The sequence below is a fragment of the Trichosurus vulpecula genome, chromosome 4 (assembly GCF_011100635.1).
Source record: "Trichosurus vulpecula isolate mTriVul1 chromosome 4, mTriVul1.pri, whole genome shotgun sequence".
In the NCBI taxonomy this organism is placed as follows: domain Eukaryota; kingdom Metazoa; phylum Chordata; class Mammalia; order Diprotodontia; family Phalangeridae; genus Trichosurus; species Trichosurus vulpecula.
In genome coordinates this window covers 190,454,420-190,478,212 of record NC_050576.1, presented here as the reverse complement: position 1 = coordinate 190,478,212, position 23,793 = coordinate 190,454,420, and positions in this window count along the sequence as shown.

Here is a 23,793-nt window from a genome sequence, read left to right as displayed (position 1 = left end):
CAGGAGAGCCTGGATGGTCACTGGGAAGGGTCTATTGCACAATGCTGGGAGTGGAGCGCAGCCCAGCATGGGCCACGCCAGGACAGACCAGACTGGGAGTCAGCTGGCAGAACAGGCCCTAGGGCCATGAATCATTGAGCTGTGGCAGTTACCAGACTTCTCAACCCACAAACTCCAAAGAGCAGGTTAGTGGAAACTGCGGGATCAGGTTCAGAGTGGTCCGGCCACCAGCCCCGGGGGTGCTGGAGGTGGTGTGGTGGTGGTGGTAGCAGCAGCAGGAAGCTCCTGAGGCTGCTTCCAGAGCTCCAGCGTCAGATGCTTCCCGAGTCCCTGGCTCACATGGTGGGAGGAATCTAGCAGCGGATCAGAAAGGGAGTGCAAGGAGCACTTTGTGGGCACAAAGAAGGTTCTCTTGCTGTGTCCTGCTTGAATCTAGACTGTGCTCCTGGTTGGCGGTTCTTGGGGGAGGAGGAGTGCTGCTGTGACAGAGCCTGGGATGATGGTGGAGTAGAAGTAGCTCTGAAAACAGCAGTGCTTGGACCCTAAAGCTTGAGACAAAGTACACTCTACTCTACAAGCAGTCATACACTGACAAAAAGCTCAAGGGTCAAGTAGTTGGCTGGGAACATGAACAGGCAGTGAAAAAGAACTCAGACTCAAACTCAAACTCTAGATTCCTTTTGGTGACAAAGAAGATCAAAACATACAGCCAGAAGAAGTCAACAAAGTCAAAGAGCCTACATCAAAAGCCTCCAAGAAAAACATGAATTGGTCTCAGGCCATGGAAGAGCTCAAAAAGGATTTAGAAAAGCAAGTAAGAGAAGTAGAGGAAAAATTGGGAAGAGAAATGAGAGAGATGCAAGAATACCATGAAAAACAAGTCAATGACTTGTTAAAGGAGACCCCAAAAAATACTAAAGGAAAATAACACCTTAAAGAATAGACTAATCCAAATGTCAAAAGAGCTCCAAAAAGCCAATGAGGAGAAGAATGCCTTGAAAGGTAGAATTAGACAAATGGAAAAGGAGGTCCAAAAGACCACTGAAGAAAATACCACCTTAAAAATCAGATTGGAGCAAGTGGAAGCTAGTGACTTTATGAGAAATCAAGATATTCTAAAACAGAAGCAAAGGAATGAAAAACTGGAAGACAATGTGAAATATCTCATTGGAAAAACCACTGACGTGGAAAATAGATCCAGGAGAGATAATTTAAAAATGATTGGACTACCTGAAAGCCATGATCTAGAAAAGAGCCTAGACATCATCTTTCAAGAAATTATCAAGGAGAACTGCCCTGATATTCTAGAATCAGAGGGTAAAATAGAAATTGAAAGAATCCACCAATCACTTCCTCAAATAGATCCCAAAAAGAAAACTCCTAGGAATATTATAGCCAAATTCCTGAGTTTCCAGGTCAAGGAGAAAGTATTGCAAGGAGCCATAAAGAAACAATTTGAATATTGTGGAAACACAATCAGGATAACACAAGATCTAGCAGCTTCCACATTAAGGGATAGAAGGGCTTGGAATAGGATATCCCGGAGGTCAAAGGAGCTAGGATTAAAACCAAGAATCACCTACCCAGTAAAACTGAGTATCATGCTCCAAGCCAAAATATGGATTTTCAATAAAGTAGAAGACTTTCAAGCTTTCTCAGTGAAAAGACCAGAGCTGAATAGAATATTTGACTTTCAAACCCAAGAATCAAGAGAAGCATGAAAAGGTAATCGAGAAAAAGAACAAGAAAAAGAAATTGCAAGGGACTTACTAAAGTTGAACTGCTTTGTTTACATTCCTACATGGAAAGATGATGTGTGTAATTCATGAGACTTTTCTCAGCATTAGGGCAGTTGAAAGGAATATATACATATATATCTATATCTATATATCTACATATCTATATCTATCTATATCTATATCTATATCTATCTATATATAGATATATATATATAGAGAGAGAGAGAGGGCACAGGGTGAGTTGAATATGAAGGGATGATATCTAAAAAAATAAATTTAAGGGGTGGGAGAGGAACGTACTGAAAGAAAGAGAAAGGGAGAGATAGAATGGGGTAAATTATCTCACATAAAAGTGGCAAGAAAAGCAGTTCTGTTGGAAGGGAAGAGGGGGCAGGTGAAGGGGAATGAGTGAATATTGCTCTCATCAGATTCAACTTGAGGAGGGAATAACATACACACTCAATTGGGTATCTTACTCCACAGAAAAGTAAGGGGAAAGGGGTAAAAAAGAGGGGATGATAGAAGGGAGGGCAGATTGGGGGAGGAGGTAATCAAAAGCAAACACTTTTGAAAAGGAACAGGGTCAAAGGAGAAAATTGAATAAAGGGGGACAGGATAGGATGGAAGGAAACACAGTTAGCCTTTCACAACATGAGTATTGTGGAAGAGTTTTACATAATGATACGCTTGTGGCCTATGTTGAATTGCTTGCCTTCCTAGGGAAGAGGGGAGAGAATTTGGAACGCAAAGTTTTAAAAGCAGATGCTCAAGAAAAAAAAAAGCTGTTTTTGTATGCAGCTGGGAAACAGGATATATAGGGAATGGGGCATAGAAATCTATTCTACCCTACAAGAAAGTAAGGGAAAAGGGGATGGGGGGGAGTGGGGTGACAGAAGGGAGGGCTGACTGGGGAATGAGGCAATCAGAATATATGCCATCTTGGAATGGGGGGGAGGGTAGAAATGGGGAGAAAATTTGTAACTCAAAATCTTGTGGAAATCAATGTTGAAAACTAAAATATTAAATAAAAATGAAAAAATTTAAAAAACAAAGAATTTTAAAATAATTATTTAAATATAAGATATATACAGAGCAGATAGAAAGTAATCTCAATGGAAAGTACTGGTAGTTGCAGGGACTAGGGAAATCTTCCTGCAAGAGGTAACATTGGAACTGAGTCTTGGGTTCCAGTGTTTCATAGCTTCTCCCTCCACGATATCTCTTTCAGAGTTCTCTTTCTCTCCAATCACATGGACACAACACTTTTTAAGGCCCTCATCTTAATTTTTCTCCTTGACACAAGTCTTTCCCACTTCAGTCCACCTTCCACACAACAACCACATTTTAACCATGGATGTGACCACATTATTCCTCTACCTAATTAACTCTAGTGACTCCCTATTGTCTCTAAGTGAAACTACCAACTCCTCTTTTTTAGCTTTTAAAGTCCTTCATAACCTGACCCCAACTATGTATCTAGCTTTGTTGTACATTACTCCCTCTTCTGCACTCTGTGAATGCTCCAAGCTAGACTCTCTGTTCCTCACACAAGTTGTTTTATCTCTCATTTCTATGCCTTTCCACAGAAGGCTATTTCCTATGCCTAGATTGCACTTCTTCCTCCCTTCTACCTTATAGGATCCCTTTATTCCTTCAAGAAATAGCTCAAGTATCACCTTCTACATGAATTTTTTTCTGTTACTCTCAACTTCCAGTGCCTCCATTCCCAAACTACTTTCTATCTATCTATCTATCTATCTATCTATCTATCTATCTATCTATCTACCTATCTATTCTTTATGTTTATTCTTTTTATATGTTTAGCCCACATGCCCAACTCAAACTGGCACTGGCAGATTGGGTCTACAGATGAGTGACTGCTATCATTTTCAGTGTTTCAGGGGTAATTCTGTGGGTGATTATTTTTCTAACACTAGCTCATGAGCCCCCATAAGTATACTTCTCCCAACTAGTTGGCTTACTTCTTTAGGAAAGGCATTTACTCAAATGGTATCACAAGAACAATAGTTTAAAAAGCACTTCCTCCAATGTTAAGGATGTATTCTTCTACAAATACACATAGAGTTCAGGAGGGAGAAAGAGTAGACACATAAATAGTAAGGAGGCACATGTAGGAATAACTTAAAAGTTGCCAGGACAATTCACAACTCCAGAACTGCAGGATCTTGATATCTTTCTCTCTCTGAAGAGTTCATTATGGGGCATAGTGTTAGTGACAAGGCACTCTGTTGCTCAGTTGAGCTGGCTCTTTGCTGTCTCCACAGGATGGGCAGCTCAGATAGGCTTCTTCTAGGGTTTGGTGTCTTGGCTAGACAAGGTCAATTCACTGGCTGGGTGGAGCAGGTCACTCAATGGTAGCTGGCTCCTCACCAGATCTGGCTGCTGCTGGATGGGGCCTGGCAGGTTCCTCTAGCATTGGACTGAAGCTGTTGGGTGGTGCTGGACAGTCTGTGCTGCCTTTGGATCTTAGTTGCCAGGCAGGGATGGGCAAAAGCTCCCTGAATTCTTTTAAGCATATGGTGTCTCTGCTGGGCAGGTTGATTTACCAGTCTTCCTGAGCTCACTCTTAATGGGAACCTTTAATCTTTTCTCATTTAGTCACTGGCTTGTCTGGGTGGCACTTTGTTCTGATTGGTTGTAGTAGTATTATTATTACAATATAATAATATAGTATTATTATTCTCTTTACAGCTGGACAGCTCTCTAAGCTAGGATAGAGGTTGGCAAACTATAGCCTAGGGACCGAATATAGCCAGAGGTAGTTGTTGGGGGTGGAGAGAGAGGATTTGATTGGAAGGCTATAGTTTGCCAACCCCTCTGCTAGGACAATGACTCTTAGCAAAAGCCTCTTCTGGTTGACTCCCTCAGACCTAAGGTTATTTGTCAACTCCATACAAGAGAGGAGAGAAGTTTTGCTTGTCCTATTCAACAATCCATTCTGGCTTAAAGGCCTCTTCTCTCAGTAGGCATTTCTGTGTTGCCTTGGGGTGATCAGTTTCAATTCCTTTGGGAATCCTATATAGATGAGTGGCTAGGGACAAATGTATGAATACAGTCTATGCCCTAGAGGCTTCATTGTCCCCTCCCCCTTTCATAAGCATCTGAACATTCAAGCCTCAGACACCTCTATTAGTAGGCAATGTTGGTAATGTCTATTTTGCATCTAAAGATCTTTCTCTTTACTTTTCGATGTCTCTATAGTTTAGGCCTCCAGACCTTCAGGTTTTGCTGAATCCTATCCTCTCTTCTGTCTTCCCCTTACTGAAAAATCTATAGTCCCTACAAATCACTTGAGAGACATTAGGACATTTGTGGGTGTACTGAACATTAGCATTTCACATTGTTCAACCAGTTAACACAAAGAATACAATGTACCTGGTACACACAGGCGTATTTACCTAGAAACCAGAAAGCTACTACAGTTCTAAGTTGTTAAAGGAAAAATATTTCTTGGTATATGACTTCTCAGCCAGAATTCACCCTGACCAAAGAATAATGTACCTTAAGCATGATATTCATCACATACAAGTATATTATGTATCATAGAATTGTATAGCAATGTATTGTATGGTATTGTGTGAAATTGTATACAAATGCATTGAGCATATATTGCGACAGTGCTATCAGGGAAGCATATATCAATAGTATATGTCAAATATTGCATACTAGTATACCTATCAAAACTGCATTCCCAGTAAAGAAACATAATTCCATGATGATAGTTCTTAGTATAATGAAATACATACACCTATTTTGGCAGTGTACAAAGCACACATTATATATAATTCCATGCTGATACTTCTTAGTATAATGAAACACACACATAATCTAGTAATGTACAAAGCATACTACATATATATTATACATACATATATATTATATATATACATATATACATCTGGCTGTTTCCCCTGATGCATTGTAAGTTAGTCTGGCCACTGACCCAATAGTCCTGAAGCTTTTATCAAATCCTCCTGAGTTTTTGGATGGCCAACTGTCATCCTCTAGTAGTTCCATTTTTGAGCTTATAGATATTGAAGGTAGAATATTACAGTCTCCTACGGGAGCACCTCACTCCCTCAGAACCTCTAAAACTGGGGCATCAAATTGAATTTAGATTATATCTGGGATTGGTCAAACTCTATTACTATTGGTAGAATTCTCCTGTAGCTATATAACCACACTTGAGTTAGTTCTTTGATTCTCTGGTGCTTAATGCTTAATCTCTTCCTCATCAGAATCATCTTTGACTTAACTGCTTCTTTGCTCTGTCAGCATCTCTGCAACAGGAAGGTGGGCTCTTCAGAATCCTCTTGGGTGGCTCTCCATTATTACTGTTCACTGGCTCATTAGGCAGTCTAATTAACTCCCTAATAGCTAATAGACAGTTATAGAGCATTGCCTTCTAGGGCCCTGAGCATCCTCTGGGGCTACTTTATAAAGTGGTAGGTGTCCCAATCTCTCCACAACTTGGTAGGGAATGGCTTTCCATCAGTTTGATACCTTGTGTCTTCCTCGTGCAACAAGATTTCTTAACAGATCTCCATCACTTGAATTGAGATCTTGACAATAGACTCTAGCATGTACAGCCACTTATTTCTATCAGAGATTTTCTGAGCTGAGGACTTGGTTAGCCAATGTCTCATTTGGCCTATCCCTTAACTAAGATACATAATGATTATGTCTCCATTTTCTCTATTTTGTTCAAACCCAAAACAAAAGTAAACAAGTAAAAGTGGCCTCTTACCAAACAATAGGGGATTGCATCACTCCTGGTGGCATTGTATATATGCACTAAAAATACCATGTGCCAACTCCACTGAGACTCATGTTCTGCTCAAATTTCAAGGTCCCTAGCTTATTGAATAAGGTGCTGTTGAAACACTCAGACTATGAGTCTTTCTGAGGGTGGTAAAGGTGTAGTCCTTGACTTCTTAATTCCTGCCAAGGCTAACATCTTTTTAAGCAGTGTGCTTTCACAGTCTCTCCCTTGGTCAGGGTGAATTCTGGCTGAGAAGCCATATACCAAGAAATATTTTTCCTTTAACAACTTAGAACTGTAGTAGCTTTCTGGTTCCTAGGTAAATATGCCTGTGTGTACCAAGTAAAATGGCCAGTCACCACTAGAATATTGCTTGTTTTCTTATTTGTTTTCTTCCAGAGACAGTCAACACACACAAGTTCCAGTGGTTTGCCAGGGTTTATACTCTATGTATATATATATATATACTCTATATATATATATATATATATATATATATATATATATATATATATATATATATATATATATATATATATATATATATATATACTCTATATGCGTGCAGCATAAGTTGGTAGAACTTTCCTTTGGACACAGCTGCAACAAGCCACCCACTTCAGAGACACATCTGCCACCATTTGGAACAGTTAAAATCTATCTCTTTCAAGGGCTCTCTCTTGACTCAGATGTCCAAAGTCATCATGCAATGCCTTCATGGCCTTAACACAAAATGACGAGATGGTACCAATTTCTTCCTTACATCATGTGTACAATCAGCTAGAGTCTGGTATAGTACTCCACTTTCTCCACAATCTTAATAGTAAGGTCTCCTCGAGGGAATAAAAACTGACCTCACTTTATTGCCTACAGTAGCTCTCATACTCCATCAAGTATCTGTTCTCACCCACAGACTATTGAGGGAAAGACTGATCTGATGCAACAAAATTCACATATTTTGGTGACATGCTTTTGGGTGGAAGTTCCAAGCTCTCAGTGGTACTTTCATTTAATTGCAGACTTATTCCCTGGATATCAGATAGTCTTCACACCTTCTATGGTTATCACCATAATCTCAGTGTTCTGAGGCTTATGGGACAAGGCATCTACAACTACATCAGTCTTTCCTGGAGGACAATATGTGGCTGAACTCACGGCTGGTCTTGCTACCCATCTCTGGTAGGCAGCATCCAATTTAGCACCAGATGGAAAGACATTAGAAGAACATGAGAAAAGACTGCTGAAGGACTTGAGTTCAAATCTGCCCTCAGACACTTACTAGCTGTGCGACCCTAGGCAAGTCACTTAACCCTGTTTGCCTTGGTTTCTTCATCCTTTAAATGAGCTGGAGAAGGAAATGCTAAACCACTCCAGCATCTTTGCCAAGCAAACCCCGAATGGGCTCACAAAGAGTTAGACATGACTGAAATAACTGAACGACAATAAACCAAGGCAAACAAAGGATAAGTGACTTACCTGGGGTCACATAGCTAGTAATCATCTGAGGTTAGATTTGAACTCAGGTCCTCCTAACTCCTGGCTCCACACTCTGACACACTAGAAGCTTCAATCTTCTCTGGAGCAGTGTTCACTCCTTGCTACAATCCTAGTCTATAAAAAGTTGATGTTTATCCATTGACAACTTCCGGACCCACTTCCTCCAGCAGATCTTACACTTTCATCAGTCTTTCCTCATGTTCTCCCAATGTCTTTCCAAATACAACGATCAACCCTTCCATGTATTCCAGCTACCAATTACACTGAAAAGTGATAGGTGCTCCTGAGGTGTCTTGCCATTTACATGAAAACTGACCAGATCACCTGGGGAGGGGCAAGCTATCTTCCTTTGTCTTCTGCCATTGGAATTTGGCATAATCCACTGTGCAAATGTAAGACCAAGAACCACTGACTGTCTAATCTAGTAAGCAGCCCACAGCATTCTGAACTCTTGACTGGTGTCCAGGTTCTAGTTTTCTCCTTCAGAGTTTCGGTAGATCATGCACTCCGTATCTTTCCTGTCAGTCATTGCTATAAGTGATGAGTATAGGCTGCAGGACTCAGTGGTGATACCGTTGACAAGCAGTTCTTTCAGATGATCAATCAGATCTTCCATCACAGATGGGAGAATCCTCTCTGCCTGCTCTCAAAAAGGTCCAGAGTCTTTGAGCTTTTTGACCTGACTTGGCTTCTGTGCGCTTTTCCTCAGGCAAATACCAAATCCCAACAACATTCTTTTACTTCCTGAATTGGTCATTCCATTCTTTAGGCCCTGGGAAGTCACCAAAATCAAATTTCTCTGTGTCTCTTCCAAAGGCAGAGAAGTCAGGGCTCTGATGGCATTGTCTGCCATGACTTGCTTCAATTTTCCCATGTACTTTTGAATACACTTCATAAAGTGTTCACAATATTCAGGCCCTGAGTTCCAACTTACTGATTATAGTAGGTTGCCAGGATCTCAATAAGCTTGGTTTGTTCCTAATAAGTGTTGACCACAGGGATATTCTCTGGGTCTGGATACACCAATGCCAAAGTAGCCACTTTTCTGTCAATACCAACAACTTCCTTGACAAACTTCAGGCTCATTTTAATGAAGCCCCAGTATGGATGATGCTTGTCACTTAATCCATGGAGTACCAACTTTAGTGTTTCTCAAGGATCTCTCATATAAGGACTGGAACACAGTGGTCACCCAAGGTCCACTGTCCTGTAGAGGAGTGCATTTTGCATTTCCAATCTTTGCCATCACTACAGTGCTGGATGCTATGAGATCCAGTGGAAGAAACCCAAACGCAATCAGTATAGAGGTCAAGCGTAGTGTCTTCAGGGCTTGGGGTGACCACCCCTGGCCCTATCTTCATTTCCCAATGCTGGTTCTCAGAAATTCAGCCACTCCCATACCAAGCCTGCAATTCCCTCTTGAGTGTTCATATCACTCCAATGCCCTCTATTGGTGGTACCCTTGTATCTGAAAGTTGTAACCACCGGCCCCTCGAATCTTGGCTTCCCTCATTGTAATGGTCCTGTCTTCTGTTCCATATTTCCACCGGTTTTCTGTAGCCACTGGCCTTTGAGTCTGGGCAACCAGAGGCGGTCTCTTGCTAGGTTTTATGTGAATGGCATAGTAGATAGAGTGAAGGAATTGAAAGCTGGAAGGTTTGAGTTCAAATCTTGCCCCAGACACCTATTAGCTGTGTGACTTTGGGCAAGTCACTTAACCTCTGTCTGCCTCAGTTCTTTCACCTGTAAAATGGGCATAATCATAACACCTACCTCTCAGGGGTATTGTGAGGATCAAATGGATAATATTTGTTAAGTGATTTGCAAACCTTAAAGTGCTGTATATAAAAATGCTAGTAATTTTTATATGAATATATAGAAGTATCTAAAATCTATATACCTAAAATCTATTTACATCTATATATCTACATCTTCATTGTCTCTTCAGTGCCTGACACATAAAAGGCGTCTAATGAATGCTTGTTGATTGATTTTCTTTCCTGTCTTCTTCTAAAAAATAATAATACCTAACATTTATGTAGCACCTACTATGTGTTAAGTACTGTGCTAACTGCTGTACAAATGTTATCTCATTTTATCCTCAAAAACAAACCGTGAGAGAGAAGTGCTATTACTATCTCCACTTTACTGGTGAGGAAACAGACAGACAGAGGCTGAGTGACTTGCCCAGGGTCACACAGCTACTTAAGTAACTGAGGCTGAATTTGTACTCAGCTCTTCTTGACTCCAAGCCTGGCTGGACTATCCACTGACCCACTCCTGTCACAGTCTTTCTAGACCAACCTCTTGGTCTTGGTCCTCCTCGGGGTCTCAGAGTTCCTGGCTTTCCTTATAGGGTATTCCCTCTATACTGTCTAGGAACTCTCCAATCTCTCTAAGAAGCTAGAACACAGAGAGACATAAAGGACGAAGGCTTCAGTGCTAGGCCCTAGGCTTACCTCATTGAATCCAAGGCAGAGTCCTGGGATTTCAGTGCTTCTTTTTAGAATTGATAGGGTCATATATTTAGATAGTTAAATATAAGCTTGAAATTAATTCAGACTATTCAATGGAAGGTCAAATACGGAAGCTGAAGCTTAAATACTTTGGCCACATAATGAGGAGACAGGACTCATTGGAAAAGCCCCTGACGTTGGGAAAGAGTGAAGGCAAAAGGAAAAGGAGATGGCAGGGGATGAGATGGATGGACGGAGTCATGGAAGCAATGAACATGAACTTGGACAGGCTTTGAGTGATAGTGGAGGATTGAAGGGCCTGGTATGCTATGGTCCATGGGGTCACCAAGAGTAGAGACTCAACAACAACTACATGAGGGACATCAGAGGCTAGTCACTGGGGAGGCAAAGAAAAACAAACAAGAGAATCTCTACCCTCAGGGAGCTTCAATTCTTTTTTCTTTTTTGGGGGGGAGTTTAGAGGGGGAAGGCAGGGCAATTGGCGTTAAGTGACTTGCCCCAGGTCACGTAGCTAGTAACTGTGTCAAGTGTCTGAGGTTGGATTTGAACTCAGGTCCTCCCGACTCCAGGACCGCTGCTCTACTCACTGTGCCACCTAGATGCCCCGGAGAGCTTAAATTCTAATGGGAGAAGACAACATACAAGGGGGTTCTACAAGGGGATGGTTGATGGTACTGAAGTAGAGGAGACAAGGAAAGGATTCTACAAGAAATGACAGTGTCAATAGAAGGGAAGGGGATAAGAGAAAGGGCTGGGGGTTAATAGAAGGGAGAGCAGATGGGAGGAAAGGGTAATCAAAATGCATGCTCTCCTGGGGTGGGGGGAAGGGAGAGATGGGGAGAAAATTTGGAACTCAGAATCTTGTGGAAGTGAATGTTGAAAACTGAAAATAAATAAATGTATATATTTATATATACACACACATATACATACATATATACAAACATAAACATATATACATACATATATACATATGTGTGTATGTATGTGTGTGTGTATAAGAAATGACAGTGTCATGGAGGCCTGGTCCCTGGCAGAATAAGGCAAAAGGCTCAACTCTCAGAGGCAGAGGTAGAGTCACAACCTAGAGCTGGAAGGGACCTTAGAGATCATTGAGATCATTTTATACATGAGGAAACTGAGACCTGAAGAGGTAAATTGACTTGCCTAGGAGCACACAGCTAGTAAGCAAGACCCCTAGTAGGATTCAAATCCAGGTCTTCCCTGATTCCACTCCAGCACTCTTACCACCATACCATGAACTTTTGCCTTTAATCCCAGGGTTTTCAAAGTATTGAAAAATCTCAGAGTTGGGAGGTACCTCAGAAACCACCAAGTTTAGTGCATACCTGACCAAGATTTCCTTCTGTAACAGGAGCTCTTAATCTGAGGTTCCATGAACTTAGTTTTAAAAAAAATTCAATATAATTAGTTTTTTTTATAACTCTATGTGTTTTGTTTGTTGCCTTTAAAAACATAATTCTGAAAAGGAGGCCATAGATTCATCATGTCTGAGACACACAAAAGGTGATGGGTCCTTGCTCTATAACACCCCCTATAAATGGTCATCCAATCTTTGCTTCATACCATACTTGGGATAGCTCAGGTGCCATACTGTACATGAGACCTTTCCTAACTTCTGCCCCTCCTCCAAGCTGGTTGTCCTCCCTTTGAAATTACCTTGTAATTGCTTTATGTGTCTTCTGCATTTCCTTGTAATTACTTTATATGTATTCTGTATTTCCTTGACTATGTACATGTTGTTTATCCATATAGGAAGTAAGCTCACGGAGGGCACAAATGGTCTCATTCTATCTACAGTGTCTGACATGGCACCTGGTACATCTCAGGTGCTTAATAATGCTTGATGATTGAGTGACTGAATACCTAGTGAGAAGGAACCCCTTGCTTCCCAAGGTAGCTCATTCCACATCTGAACAGCTGTGATTTTTAGAGGGCTTTTTTTCTTCTTCTTGCATTAAGTCTGAATCTGCTTCTCTGAAATACAAATTAAAACATCTCTGAGGTACCACCTCCCACCTATCAGATTGGCTAATGTGATAGAAAAGGAAAATGATAAATGTTGAAGATGTGGGAAAATTGGACCACTAATGCATTGTTGGAGGAGTTGTGAACTGATCCAACTATTCTGGAGAGCAATTTGGAACTATGCCCTAAGGGCTATAAAACTGTGCATACCCTTTGATCCAGCAATACCACTACTAGATCTATATCCCAAAGATATCATAAAAAAGGGAAAAGGACCCACATATACAAAAATATTCATAGCAGCTTTTTTTGTGGTGGCAAAGATTTTGAAATTGAGGGGATGCCCATCAGTTGGAGAATGGCTGAACAAGTTGTGGTATATGAATGTAATAGAATACTACTGTGCTATAAGAAATGATGAGCAGGTGGACTTCAGAAAAACCTGGAAAGACTTACATGAATTGATGCTGAGTGAAGCGAGCAGAACCAGGAGAACATTGTACACAGTAACAGCAACTTTGTGTGATGATAATTTGTCATAGACTTAGCTCTTCTCAGCAATACAATGATCTTAGACAATTCCAGGAGACCCTTGATGGAAAATGCTCTCCATATCCAGAGAAAGAACTATGGAGTCTGAATGCAGATCAAAGCATATTATTTTCACTTTTTTGTTTTTTCTTTCTTGTGGTTTTTCCCTTTTGTTCTGATTCTTTTTTCACAACATGACTAATGTGGAAATATGTTTAAAAGGATTATACATGTTGTAACAACAATTTTGCTTGCAGCTACTGTGGCTGTGTAAGGCCAATAACACCAGCACACAAGAGGGCTGCTAGCACAAGTTCTTTGATCTGCTTTTCTAAGAAAAGCAACTTTAAGGGGTTTACAATTTCACTTTAATTAAACATACATATATCATTCATTTAGTTCAGGGGAAAAAATCAGCAGCCTGAATCTGAGAGAAAACACGAGCAGCAATTACAAGCAGAAATTATATGAACCTAGCAAAATAACACAAACCAACAGACAGGCTTCTGTCTGACCATAGCAATACATACATAGTTACCAGAAAGAGAAGAACCAACGTCTGGGTTTTCAAAGCAGGGGGAGGGATGGGCTCCTTAACAGCTACCCAGAGTCTCATCTGGCTAAATCACATGAACACTTTTCCAATGAGTAAACCCGCAAAGCAAAATGCTAACCTCAGAGCATATATACACTTCTTCAGGGTCAGCCCACAGAGGGTGTCACAGTCATGTGACTCAAACTTATGTGACTTAGGCTTTCTTATGACTTAAGCAGGTCATCAAAGACTCTTGATTCAGACAAAGGCAAGTCTCAATCAAAGGCACTTGATTACCTTAGTGTTGAGAAGAACTAGAACTCCAAAAGAAAAAAAGAGCAAAACAAAAAGTTCCATTTTGCTTGCCACTACACGTGTATAGCCTATATTATATTGCTTGCTGTCTTGGGGAGCAGGTAGAGAGGGAGGGAGGGAGAAAAAATTTGGAACTCAAAATCTCATAAAAGTGAATGTTGAAAACTATCTTTATACGTAATTGGAAAAAAACATAAAATAATATTAAGTGGGAAAAAAGAAATCTGCATCTCTGAAATTTCTATTCATTACTCCTTGTTCTGCCCTTTAAGGTCAGGTAGAATTCTACTTTCTCTTGTGTGAGGCAGACCTTCACAGAATCACAGAATGTGAGAGCCTGTAGGGACTTCAGTGACCCTCTAGTACAACCCAGACAAGAGAGGAATCCCTACAGTCAGTCAACAATAAACATTTATTAAGCAGCTATTATGTGCCAGGCACTATGCTAAGCATTGGGAATCTAAATAAAAGGAGGATGGAAAGATGAATAAAGGGACAGGAATAAGCATTTACGTAGCATCTGCTATGGATGGAAGGAAAGACAAAAGGTTGGAAAGAAGGGAGAAAGGATTTATTAAGCACCTACTACTGTGACATATGAAAAGTTTGAGAGAGATAGTTTCTGGGTAATTAATCATTTTCTTAATCATGCTAGCAGATAATTAATAAAAGGGGTCAGTGGCACTCTCGCATGCCAAAGACCTTTAATAGAATCCACTCAACACGTATATGCCCTTGGAAAAGTGAGTGTTCCTGAGGTGCATTCAACTCTGATTGGTCGACAATTAATGAGAAGAATGCATATTATAATGAGAGGTGGGCCTAGTCTAAAGGAAGGGAATGTGATTTGATCATTCTCTATCCCAGACCCGCCAGACCACCCTTGGGCAATCGGGATAAAGGATCTACCTCTACTCAGACCAGGTTGGGTGGAACACAATGGGCCAGAATTCACTTTAGATTAAATTCTTTGTAAGGTTCTCTAGTTAAATGGCATCTCCCAGGTTCCCCCCAGGATTAAAAGGCATGTACCCCAGGATCTGGGCAATCACATCCATCAACAATGTCCTTCAGATGCTGGCTTGGCCTAGTAGAGAATGAAGATCTAGGAAGGGAAAAAACCTGGATCCCCTCAATGATTGGTTATTTAATAATCATTTCTCTTACTATGTGCCAGATACCGCATTAAGGGCTTTATAAATATTATATCATTTGAACCTCACAATGACCATATGAATTAGGTGCTATTATTATCCCCATTTTTACAGTTGAAGAAACTGATGTAAATAGAAATTCAGTGACTTGACCAGGGCCATATAGCTAATAAATGACTGAGGTCAATTTAGAACTCAAGTCTTCCTAACTCCAGGTCCAGCACTCTATCCACAGTGCCACCTAGCTACTAAAAGGCAAAAGACAGCTGCTGCTCTCAAGGAACTCAACAGTCTAATGGAGAGACAACATGCAGAGAACAATGTACAGATAAGCTATAGAAAGAATAAACAGGTGATCATCCAAGCTTTTTTTGAAAACCTCCAGTGAGGGAGAACCCACCACTCCTTGAGGCAAGCCATTCTACATTGAGACAGTGCTCACAGTTAGGAAGTTGTCTCCCATCACCAAGCCTGAATCGTCTTCTTTTCATTTTCCACCTGGCTCTACCCTCTAAAGCCAAACAGAAGAATTTTAGACCCTCTTCCACATGTTAGCCCTTCAGATATTTGAACACAGCTACCCTGTTGCCCCCGAGTCTTCTGTTTTCCTGGTTAAGCAAGCCCAGCTGCTTCGAGTGATCCTCCCATGACATGGACCTTCCCTATTTCTGGTTGACCTTCTCTGAACACTCTCTTGCTCATCTATGTTCTTCTTAAGCCACAACACTTGGAAGGAGACACCACACGGTATTCTAGATGGTGTAGAATACAGTGGGACTATTACCTCCCTCATCCTGGAAGCCAGACCTCTCTTGATTTAGCTCAGAATCACTGAACCCGGCACTGCAGATGTGGCTTGGCCAGACTCAGCTCCCTACCAACCTTTCTTGGTTACTGAATCATAACCTGAACCATAGAGCTTCTTGGTTATTCCTTCAATCTTGACTACCTGTAGATGATGGGATGGAAGTGATGAATGTATTAAGAAATGATTATCATGTAAAAAACAAAGGACATTAATAAGACTTTCCCCCCAAAACACACTGAAGCCAAATTTGGGATTTTTTTCTTAGGATGATAATTATTGGTCCATTCTTCAAATCCCAGGTTTATTCTCAGCCAGTCAGTAAGCTTCCTGATGGTATAGCAGGCTTGTGGTCTTCCACACATATTTCTGCATAATGCATAGCCATTTCATTTCCTTTCCTTTCTACTAAGGAAATACAAAACTGGTACATGGCTTCCATCACTTTATATAACACAGGATGCCCAAAATCTGAGAATGCTGGCTCTGAAATATGCCTTATTACCTTTCCCAGGTTCTGTATAGCTATTTTATATAATAAATCTTGCCACTTGCAGTATAAGTCCCCCATGCAGCACAACACGTTCTGATACCAGTCAGCACTAACCCAATAGTAAAAGTAGTGAGCCAATATATAAAAACAGTATAAAAAACAAAGAAGGAAATTGAGTGCACAGTTATTCTTGGCTACATGAATGAGTGTCAGCTTATTGACTCTGGGGCAAGGGTTTCTAAACTGGAGTTCATGAACTTGAAAAATATTTTGATAATTATATGTCAATATAATTGGTTTGTTTTATAATCTTACGTATTTTATTAAAATAAAGTTATTTAAATTTAGTTATGAAATAAAATTTAAATAAAATAAAATACATGGGATTTAAAACAATTTCTGAGAAGAGGTCCATAGACACCACCAGACTGCCAAAAGGGTCCAAGACACACAAAAGGTTGAGAATTCCTGATGTAGAGCAAAAATAATGTAATTTATGCCACCACCACCCCTTACTGCCCACCAGCACCTTAATACCTGTTGAGCAACCTCTTATAGCAGGAGAGTGTTACAGTTGCTTCAAAAGTCAACAAGCCTCTATTTATTAAACATTTAACATATTAACTCATGGTTCTTTGATAAAAGCTTATGATTCAGTGCTGTCTGCTGCCTGGAGGGTTCAAGCTGGAAATCTGTCAGCCTTAGGGCAGACTTGAACCCTATGAAATTTCTTCCCTCAATTCTAGGGACATCAAGAGCCTTTGAGGACTCCCGAGTTTGGAGATACCATGGACATGTTGCTCTATGCCTCACCAAAGCCATACATTTGCTTCCTTGCCTCTGCTTGCCCCTCAGATTTGGCTTTGCCCTTTTACCCTCCCCTTTGCAATGTTTGCACCACCTGGCACAAGAACAGCATCTAATCTCAGTGCAAGCCTCTCAGCATTCAGAAGTCCTGGATTTTCTCCATTGGATGGTAGCTTCCCCGTCTCATGACTGTGGGTCTGAAGCTGCACTGGAGAGCTTCCATTTAGGGTAGCCTGCCCTGATTACACTAAGGAGCACAGAACTCAACATGACACCCTCCAAAAAACTTTACAAAGAGATGTCTTTATATTCACAAGCATCACTTTCACTTTATCTTCAAGTTTAGACATCAGCCTTACTTTTTAACATACCTACAGTTGGAAATTTCTTCTGATAGGGAGACAAACACAGTATATTTCCATCAGGCCATTGGAATAGTTCATGTGGTCTCCATGTCAGTTATGGAGATGGTCCTTAGCACTGGTCCTAGGGAATACCCCAGTCCCCACTGTATCCCAATGGACTCATTGTTTCTCTACAGAAACTATTTGTCAACAGAATGTAAACCCCGACCAGAAGATGCCCTATGGTCTATTTCCTGCCTTGGTTTCCTGAGGATGTGCTTTGATCTCTCCAGGTTGGAGTAAGGTCAGTCTTGTACAATGCTTTGTACATGGGGCAGTTGAGAAGAAGAGGGAAAGATATGACATTTCATGGTATCATAAATTTGGAGCTAGGAGGAACCTCTGGGACCACTTAGTCCAATCTCATTTTACAGATGTAGACACTGAGACTATCATTTACCCAAGATCACAGAGATGGCAGAGCCAGGATTTAAAATCATGTCTTCTGACTCTGGTGTTGTTGTTCAGTCGTTTCAGTTATGTCCGACTCTTCAAGACTCTATTTGGGGTTTTCTTGGCAAAGATACTGCCCGTTTATTGGAGAATGGCTGAACAAACTGTGGTACATGGGTATAATGAAATATTACTGTGCATAAGAAAATGGAATAACAGGAATTCAGAGAAACCTGGGAAAACTCATATGAACTGATAGAGAGTGAAGTCAGTAAAACCAGGAGAACAAAATACACAATGACTATTGTAATTTAAGTGAAAAAGAAGAATAAAATGAATCACCATGTAATTTGAATGACCAAACTTGGCACCAAAGGAAGAATGAAAAAATATACCTTCCTCCTTTTTTTGGAGAGGCAGGGGACTATTGTAGATAATTGTTTTTTTTTTAATTTTTTTATTGTAGATAATTCTGCATGTGTTGCCAGACTCTTGTTGTGTTTGTTGATTTTGCTTAACTGTTTTTCTTTGTCTGGCGGTTAAGTGGCATGGTGGCTAGAGCACCAGGCCTGGAGTCAGGATGACTCATCTTTGTGAGTTCAAATCCAGCCTCAGACACTTACTAGCTGTGTAACCCTGGACAAGTCACTTAACTCTGTTTGCCTCAGTTTTTTTATCTGTAAAATTACCTGGAGCAGGAAATGGCAAACCACTCTAGTGACTCTAGTATCTTTGCAAAAAAAAAAAAAACAACCCAAATGAGTCTGATACGACTGAAAAATGAACAACAACAATTTTCTTTGTCACAAGAAAAAGCTCTTTGGACAAGTGGGGATCATGTGGAGCGGGAAACTAGGAAATTACTGGTACATCAAAAACAAAAAGTTCTGATAAAATGAAAATATTTCCCATGGCTCACTACTCTCTCTAGGAGAAAGTACAAAATTCTCATTCTGGCATTTAAAATTATCTGACTTCCACCTCCCTTTTGGAATCTTATTTCATACTAGTCTTTTTTAAGAACTAGATTTTTATATTTTATTTTTTCCCCAATTGCATGTAATAACAGTTTCTAAATTTTTTTAAATTTTGAGTTCCAAATTCTCTCCTTTCCTCCCTTCCCTCACCCCTCCTTGAGAAGGCACATATTGTTTGTCACTCACTCTATATCCTAATCATATTTAGAGTTAATGATCAGCTGGTTCAGGACATTTCATCTCCTGCCACCATGGCACACAAGTGATTTCCCATGTCTAGAACATATTCCTTTGGCACAATCCCCCTTAATTCTGGTGCCTTCCCTCTATTGATTATTTTCTATTTATCCTTACTATATATCCTTACTGTTTTACATAGTTCTTTGTATGTTTTCCTTGAGGGCAGGTACTATCTTTCACTTTTCTCCGTATCCCCAGAACTTAGCAGGGTGTCTGGCACATAGTAGGTGCTTAATAAATGCTTATTGATTGATCTCCACCTCTTAGCATTCCTAGCTTCCTTTAAAGTACAATTCAGGTGCCATCTCCTATATAAGGCTTTTCCTGATCTTCTCCCCTCCCCCACTGTCCCCAGTTATTAGTACTTCTCTCTTTCAGTGTAAATTTATATATGCTTATCAGACTTGTGAACATATTGTGTCCTCATGGTGAATTTAAGCTTTTTGAGGGTAGAAATAGTTTCATTTTTGTTTAGACAAGAGGCTCAGTAGATGGCATCAGGAAAACCTGAATTCAAATCCGGCCTTAGACACTTAACAGCTATGTGACTGAAAACTTAAAACAGTTTTTGGCACATGGTAGGTACATAATAAATATTAATCAATTGATTGACCCCAGACAAATTGCTTAACATCTGCTTGGTTCAGCTTCCTCAACTGCAAGATAGAGATAATAATAGTACTTGCCTCCCAGTGCCGTGGTGAGGATAAACTGGAAGATTTTGGGTGCATTGGCACAGAGTAGGTACTTAATAAATCCCCCCTTCCTTCTTTCCTTTTTCCTTTCTGTTCCTTCCTTCCTTTCTTCCTCCTTCCCTCCCCTCCCCTCCTCTTCCTCTCCCCTCCTCTTTCTTTCCTTCTTTCTCTTCTATCTCTAGCACCTAGCACAGTGTCTGACACATAGTGAGTGACAAATAAGTATTTGTAGAATTGAATCGAATTGAATGAATCCAGGCTGGAGAAGAGAATGTTTGGGGAGGACAGGACATGATACCTGTCTTCATCTATCTGAAAGGCTGCCAAATAGACATATTCTATGTAGCTCTAGAGGACAAGACTAAGATTAATGGGTGGCAGCTATAAGGAGGGAGATTTCTGCTTACTACAAGGAGGAATTTTATGAGGTTTAGAGACATCTAGAAATGAGAGGGCAGCTAGGTGGCACAGTGAGTAGAGTACTGGCCCTGGAGTCAGGAGAACCTGAGTTCAAATCCCAAGTCTATATAAAATCCCAGAGATGGGAGAGTAAGAGGCAGCATGGTGTACTGGAAAGCTAACTGATTTGGCATCAGGACTCACATTCCAACATGTAGCTTACTGCCTGTGTGACTTTGGGTGAGTCACTTAACATCTTTGGGCCTCAATTTCCCCTTCTTTAAAAGGAGTATGCTGGACCAGATGGTCTCGAAGGTACCTTCTGCTTAAAATTCTATGAATCTAGAAGTAGTCAAGATCAAAGGAGAGGTTTATCCACCTGCCCTGGAGGAGAGATTCCCAACCAATGCTAGGCAAGCCCTGAGCAGAGGACACCCATTCAGATTACCCTGCATTTGGACTCCTTGAAAGATGAAATCCTTGCTCTGTACAGACTGTCAGGTCCAGGAGACATACGGGAAGTAGAAAAAAGAAGTCAGATGGACCCGTCAGGGACAGAAACAGATGTAGAGATTAATACAGAAACAAAGACGCGAATGAGAGCAGGAGACATGCATCCGGAGCGGGACGATGTGGTCGGGGTCAACTTTCCCCACTCCCCGAAGCTTTGCTGGCACAGCAGCCAACGCCCCCTCCCCCACTGGCACTGCTCTCCCCCTTGGAGCTTCCTCCTATGTCCCCTCAGGCCCCCGCCCAGCTCTCCCACTTCCGTTCTGTTTCTCCCGCTCCTCCCGGCTCTCTGGGGTCTGGCCGCCTTCTCCAGCATCCACAGCTTGTTTTCCTTTACTAGGTGTCAAGTGCGAACCGGAGCCAAAGTCCACATGTCACAGCTCCATAGGAATGAGAGCGCTCTCCCTTAGTTCCAAGGAGAGAACAGGGAAGGCATCGTGTGAGCATCGGGACAGGATGTTCTTCGGCCAGTGTTAGTGTACGCACTCAAAAACACACAATATACACACAAATGCACACAAACATACAAAAACATTTAAATACACTAGCGCAATACATACACAAACACACAAATTCACATAAAACACACAAACACACAATATACACACACACACAAACAAACACTTAAATACACTAGGGCAATACATACACAAACACACAAATGCACACAAAACACACAAACACACAATATACACACAAATACGCAAAACATATGCAAACACACAACATAAAGACACACCAGCACATACATACACAAACATAGTATACATACAAATAAACACAAACACAATACATACACAAACACATGCAAATATGCACAATATGCACATTGAAACACACAAACATATATGCACACAAAACAGACACACTAAGACATGCATATACAAACACACAATATACACATGAATATACACAAACACACATACATACACACAAATACACATAAAATAATATGGTAACACAATATACACATACACATAGAAATACACAAACACAAATACATACCAAAGCATTAACACATACATAGACAAACACATATAAGCACATAGATACACATAAAACCATACACAAATATACACTATCATATAAACACACACACATGCATACACAAACACACATTACGTGTAGAATTGAGAGAAAGGAAGGGTTTCCTAGAAAGGGTAAAAGAAAAATAGAACCTAACAGTTCTGTTTCCAGCACCCAACGTGGGAAGAGATGTGGGGAGGATGATGGTGAGACCCCAGAGGTAGGCTAGAGCTCTGTACTTGGAGATGGGAAGGCCGGGTTCAAATCCCTCCTCTGACACCTACTAGCTGTATGACCTTGAGCAGGTCACCTGGTCCTCAATTTCCTCTGTAAAGTGAAAGGGTTGAACCACATTGCCTCAAAGGTTGCTTCCAGCTCTAAATCTTTGGTCTAAATCTATGAGATAGGGAGGTGAGGGAGAAGAGGAAGGCAGGCTAGCAAGGCAGATGACAGGAAGAAGAGGGGGCCCCAGTAGGAGAAAGCACAGTACTCCTCCCTCCCTGCAAACGTGGATTCCCCCATCCCCCCACCCAGGGACGTGTCACACTTGAGAATTAGTGCTCTCAGGCCTTTGAAGACAGAAACAGCCTGGATCTGCCTTGGGTGGGGGGCAGGGAGGAGAGTGGGGCCCAGGCAGGATTCCCAATGAAGCAGAGAGAAGAGGGGAGAATCTGGGAGTCAAAATGATTAGGTCCACCCTGAAAGTCTCATAATCCCGGTCTTCCCTTTACTGTACATTGGTTTTCCCTTGGGGAAGCAGATGGGGATTGAAAAGTCTGGCTAGGGCTGTTGGGGGGATGGCCTGGGGAGGGGAGGACCCCAGGGACCTGCTTTGGAACCCCAGCTCCCAAGACTGCATGCTTGGGGGAAGGGGGGACCACCCTCCGCTTTTTGGAAGATGGGCATCTCCTCTTCTAGGGCCCTACCCCCTCCCTGGATCAGCCACTCTCAGCTGGTGGGGGAGGTCAGTACATGGAGGGAAAGTTGTGGCCAGAGACCAGACATTCCCCGGGATGACTCACAGCCCGGGAATGTACAGCTCCAGGGGCCACCAGGGCAGCCCCAGGCTGGGCAGAGACCCTAAGGTGGGTGGGTAGATCGGGGGTGGGGGAGACGGGAGGATAGAAAAGGCAGAGGGGATAGGGATGAGAAGCCAAGGGTAAGATATATGGGACTGGGGGAGGGGGACAATAGCTGATAAAAGATCCTTATGAGGGAAATGTATCTTGCCTCCTCCCCCTTCCATTCCATTCTCAAAATGACTCCCAGTGCAGTAGGAGGGATCCAAGTTAGCTCTCCAGAAGGACCATCCAGCCACAAGAGTGGAGAGCCATTGACATGAGACCTCAAAAGGTCTTAGGACACCTGGGTGCATAGAGGCAGAGGAAGAACTAGGGGTATCCAATCTATTTCAGTCTCCAGCCCCTGCTATCCCCATTATTTCAATCTCCACCCTCTCTGACCCCTGGTAACCAGGGAGAGGACGAATGGGACCTCGCATGTCCTGAGGATGCTGGAAGGATCTCTAAGCACTGCCTTAACTTGGACAGAGCTGAGGAGTCAGGAGGGACAGCTGCTCACATGCCTGGGTCTTTCTTGTTTACCTTCTCTGTGTTTGGGAGCAAAGATGCCACCCCCTCTCCTAGTTTACCACTGCTAACTTTTAGCCTTCCAGCCGACGTGGCAGCCAGAAGGGGGGCCTGGGAGTGGAATAGAATGAGGGGGTGGTGGTGGCTGGGAATGAGGTCAGCGGGCTGGGCTGGGCTTGCGGGCTAAGTCATCTGGACTTGGATGTCTGGAAGGAAGGAGTCTGCACCGTGGGCTGTCCCTGCTCCCCCAGCCTGCTTGCTAGTCTCCTCCTCAATCTCCAGCCTTCGCTCTCTAGCTTAGAGCTCCTGCTTCAGCCCCCCTGCGCAGATGGTTTGAATCAAGGTCCTCAGTCCCTGCCAAACCTCTTCTATGCGGTTGTTTCTACCCATCCTTCATTCCCTCTCCCTGCCTTTTGGCTTCATTTGGGGTGGGCT